This window comes from Corylus avellana, chromosome ca7 (assembly GCF_901000735.1).
Source record: "Corylus avellana chromosome ca7, CavTom2PMs-1.0".
NCBI lineage: Eukaryota > Viridiplantae > Streptophyta > Magnoliopsida > Fagales > Betulaceae > Corylus > Corylus avellana.
Window position 1 is genome coordinate 14,590,418 of NC_081547.1, and position 5,434 is coordinate 14,595,851.

Consider the following 5,434-nt stretch of genomic DNA (forward strand, 5'->3'; position numbering starts at 1 on the left):
CACATGCACATGTTGATTAGGCACACACATATGAAGAATTCATGAAACTACGTATTAATCAAGTTAGACATCATAACAAAATCATCACAAAGGTGCCAATATTGAATATTAACAAAACATAACTAGGGCTTCAATCTAGCCCTACTAATGAAATTAGTTACACATAAAGTTGATGTTAAACATCTTCATAAAATAAAATAAAATAAAAGAAAGGGAAAGAATAAACCCGAGACTTGAACTTGAAGAGCTCCAATTCTTCTCCTTCAAAAGCATACCTATTCTAGAGGCTTAATGGTCTATTTATAGGCTTTAGAAGTCCTTGACAAACTAGTAAACCTAGGGATTTCGTAAGGTTTCAGAACCTATTTCAATAGGGACTTGGAAAACCCTAATATGGAAATATTAGCATTCTGGCCACCACTTGATGTGTCCTCTGCGCATGGGTGCGATTGATTGCAACTAGTGTGCGCTTGATCGTAGGTTTGCGATCGAGCCTCTTATGTTGTGCTCTCGAGCACTCGTGGCCTGCTGCATGCTTTGTCTTCTCTGGTACTGCGCTCGATCGCAGGGAACCTGTGATCGATCGCAGTGTCAGGGGCTTTCTGTTAAGTGCCAAAATATTCATATGCAAGGTCATCGATCTCAAGATTCGACCATCATTCCACTCGATCCTGAAATTGAGCGGACAATTCGACAAAGACCTAGAGACAAAGAAGAAGAGAATAAATTGAGATGGAAGATTTACAAGAGAATCCAATAGGGCCAAGACCACTAGAGGCAAATCCACCACTGGTACGGAGACCAATGAAGCAGGCATTCGTTCCAGCAAACCTCCATCAACCCTCATGCATAGTATATCAACTGGAAATGGAAGGCGGTTATTATATTTCTCCTCAAATCCTCAATGCATTGACTCACTTCAGAGGCACAGTTACTGAGGATCCCAACTTGCATTATAAAGAATTCTTTGATTTATGCAAGTTGCAACATGTCCAAGGCCTAACTCCAGAGAGACTCAGGTTAGTTCTCTTTCCTTTCTCTTTTAAAGATAATGCTAAACAATGGTATAATTCTTTACTTGCAGATTCTATCCATACTTGGGAAGAATTAGCCACCAAATTTCTGAAGAAGTTTTTCCCAGCCCAAAAGACAAGACAACTTAAAAGGGAACTTCAAATGTTCCAACAACGAGATGGAGATCTGTTCTTTGAGGCATGGGATCACTTCAATTCATTGCTTCTAAAGTGCCCACATCACAACATCCCTCAAGATGATCAGGTACAAATTTTCTATGAAGGTTTAGATGAAACTAACAAAGGGATGGTTGACTCAGCTTGTGGAGGAGCACTTATGGAGAAGAGTAGTGAGGAAGCAATGGAGCTTTTTGAAACATTGAGCGAGCATTCCCAACAATTCTGCTCTAGAGGAAGGTGAGGAGTAAAGAGCAAGGGCATGTATGAAGTGAACTTTAATGGGGGATCTCCAAATCAGATGGCTGCTGTGGAAAATAAGTTAGACATGATTGTTAAGGCCATTACTACTAAGAAAATCTCACCTCTACAACAGGACACACCAATCCAAGTATGTGCTATTTGTTCCCATTTAGATCACACAACTGAGACGTGTCATTTATCTCCAATTGCAAAGCAAGAATGAGTGAATTATGTGGGACAAAACAATTACCCCCACAAGAACAATCCGTACTCCTACACTTACAATCTAGGATGGCGCAACCATCCCAATTTCTCTTGGAGTAACAATCAAGGACAGCAAAAGGGGCCCTAACAAGCAAGCTAACCAACTCAAGAGTCAAAGTTGAACCAACTGGAGAATATGATACACAACCTAGTGACTTCACGACAGCAACTCATGGCTGATCAAAAACAATTCAATACAAAGACTAATCAAGCCATCCAAAGGCTGGAAGTGCAAATGGGGCAGATGGCAAAGGAGCTGAGTGAAAGGAAGCAAGGAAAATTTCCAGCCCAAACAAAACCTAATCCAGGGAGTCACTAGCAGCTGAAAGTAGTCACAGTTCTCAGGAATGGCAAAGTCATTAGAGCTGAAGAGCCACCTCAAGCATCTCCAGATGAAGCATCAACTTCTAAGGTAAACAAAACGGAGAAGGTAAATGCACCCCCTTTCCTCAAAGGTTAGTCAAACCAAAGGAAGAAAAGCAACTTATGGATATTTTTTAGACTTTGAGGAAAGTAGAAATCAATATTCCCTTGTTAGATGCAATTAAACAAATTCCTTCTTATGCTAAATCTTTATAGGATTGTTGCACTAACAAAAGGAGATTTCAGGAACATGAGACAGTGGCCCTAACAGAAGAGTAAGTGCAGTTTTGTTGAGAAAATTACCACCCAAGCTAACAGATCCGGGTAGTTTTACCATTCCTTGCAGGATAGAAGACCACCTTTTTGAGCATGCATTGCTGGATCTGGGAGAAGGGCTAGGTTTACGAGAGCTTCAACCAACCTCTGTTACCTTGCAATTGGCAGACAGAAGCATCAAAAGACCAAGAGGTATACTTGAGGATGTGTTGGTAAAGGTAGGTACATTTATTTTACCTGCTGACTTCATTATGTTAGATGTGGAAGAATCTCTTATGCCATCACCTTTGCCTATCATCTTAGGAAGACTCTTTATGAGAACTGCTGATACTACAATAGGTGTGAAAAAGGGTACAGTAAGTATGAAGGTGAATGGTGAGACAATAGAATTCAAAATATTTGATGCAATGAAGCTACCTCATGATGTTTTAAAGTGTTTTGATGATTGTATGATCCAAGGTGTTAGTGAGCCAGATTTACAGGACCACGGAAAAATCCACTGAAGTCCACCCTCACCCATAGTCTCACAAGAAAGGACATTGAGCCAGAACTTGAAGATGTTACTGATGACATCATTGAAACAGTGCATCGCCTTGAGGCCTCTCCAAAATATTCAAGTAAGTATACTCCTCCCTTTGAAATTCTTGAGCCTACTAATACTACTCTTGTTCTTTCTATTGTCCAGGCACTAAAGCTGGAATTGAAGCAATTGCCAGAACACCTAACATATGCCTACTTAGGAGAGAACAAGACACTACCGGTCATAATTGCTGCAAATCTAAGTTGTGGGGAAGAAGAAAAGCTATTGAGAGTTCTTAGGGAGCATAAAACTGCTTTGGGATGGACCATTGTTGACATCAAGGGAATAAGTCCAGCCAAGTACATGCATCAAATCTACCTTGAAGACGAAGCAAAGCCAACCAGGGGTGCACAGGGAAGACTCAATCCTCACATGAAGGAGGTAGTTAAGGCAAAGGTATTAAAACTGCTAGATGTGGGCATCATCTATCCCATCTCAGACAATAAATGGGTGAGTCCAGTCTAAGTAGTGCCAAAAAAGAGTGGGATCACAATGGTGAAGAATGAAGATGATGAGCTGATACCTACAAGAGTAACCACTGGGTGGAGGGTATGCATTGATTACAGAAAGTTGAACAAGGTAACATGAAAAGACCATTTTCCATTACCCTTCATTGATCAAATGCTAGAGAGGTTAGCTGGCCATAGCCATTATTGTTTCTTGGATGGGTACAGTGGCTATAATCAGATTACAATAGCACCAGAGGATTAGAAGAAGACCACCTTCACATGTCCTTTTGGGACATTCGCCCACAGAAGGATGCCATTTGGATTATGCATTGTCCCAGCCACATTCCAAAGATGCATGATGAGCATTTTTTCAGATATGGTGGAGAAAACCATTGAGGTATTTATGGATGACTTTAGTGTTTTTGGGACTAGTTTTGATGAATACCTCTACCGTTTGAAGAATGTTCTCAAGAGATGTGAAGAATGCAACCTAGTGCTCAATTGGGAAAAATGTCATTTCATGGTTCAACAAGGCATTGTATTGGGTCATGCTATTTCAAGCAAGTGCATTGAGGTGGATAAGGCTAAGATAGATATCATCTCCAAACTTCCCCCACCTCTGATAGTAAAGTGGGTGAGGAGCTTTCTTAGACATGCCGGATTCTATAGAAGGTTCATCAAGGATTTCTCCAAGATCTCTAGACTCCTCTGTGCATTTCTAGGGAAGGAGGCCAAGTTTGAATGGACTGAAGAATGTATGACTGCCTTCAACAGACTGAAAAAGCTGCTCACATCTGCACCAATAATGCGGGCACCTGATTGGAGTCTACCCTTTGAGCTCATGTGTGATGCCAATGACTTTGCTGTGGGAGCTGTCTTGGGTCAAAGAATCAATAAGGTACCTCATGCCATTTACTATGCTTCTAGAACATTGAATGATGCCTAGCTAAACTATTCTACTACTGAGAAAGAATTATTAGCTGTCATATTTGCTTTGGAGAAGTTTAAGTCGTACCTAATTGGTTCTAAGGTTATTGTATTCACTGATCATGCTGCGTTGAGATATTTGTTTGCTAAGAAAGATGCCAAACCTAGATTGATCAGATGGGTATTACTACTACAAGAGTTTGACCTTGAGATTAGAGACAAGAAGGGTAGTGAGAATGTGGTGTCAGATCACTTATCCAGATTACTCCATGAGGAGGAAAGAGATGAGCTCCCATTGAATGAAAATTTTCCAGATGAGCAGTTGTTTGCAGTTAATATCCAACTCCCATGGTATGCAGATATAGTGAATTATATCACTACCAAGGTGTTTCCTCCAGGTATGTCTAGTCACAAAAGGAAGAGGTTAATATCCATATCTAGACAATACCATTGGGATGACCCCTTTTTGTTCAAATTCTACCCTGATCAAATCATTCGGAGGTGTGTCCCAGAAGAAGAGCACTTGAGTATTTTGCAGCACTGTCATCAGTTTGCTTGTGGTGTACACTTTGGGGCCAAGAGAACAGCGCTTAAGGTATTATAATCTAGTTTTTATTTGCCTAATATGTTTAAAGATGCTTTCTTGTTTTGCAGCTCTTGTGATAGATGCCAAAGGACAGGTAACATCTCATCCAGAAATCAAATGCCGCTGCAAAATATTCAAGTAGTAGAGCTCTTCGATGTCTAGGGTATTGACTTCATGGGACCATTTCCCAACTTATTCGGTTATTTATATATTCTTGTGGGTGTGGATTATGTGTCTAAATGGGTCGAGGCTGTCCCCTCAAGGACTAATGATCACAAAGTGGTTGTGAAGTTTTTGCAAGAAAACATCTTTGCTAGATTTGGAACGCCAAGAGCAATCATTAGTGATGGGGGGAGCCACTTCAACAATTATGCCTTTGCCTCTGTGATAATGAAGTATGGCATCACTCATAAGGTTGGCACTCCATACCACCCCTAAACTAGTGGTCAAGTAGAGATTAGTAACAGAGAGATCAAAGGTATCCTTGAAAGGACAGTGAACCCCAACAAGAAGGATTGGTCACTACGCTTGAATGATGTAATATGGGCTTATAGGA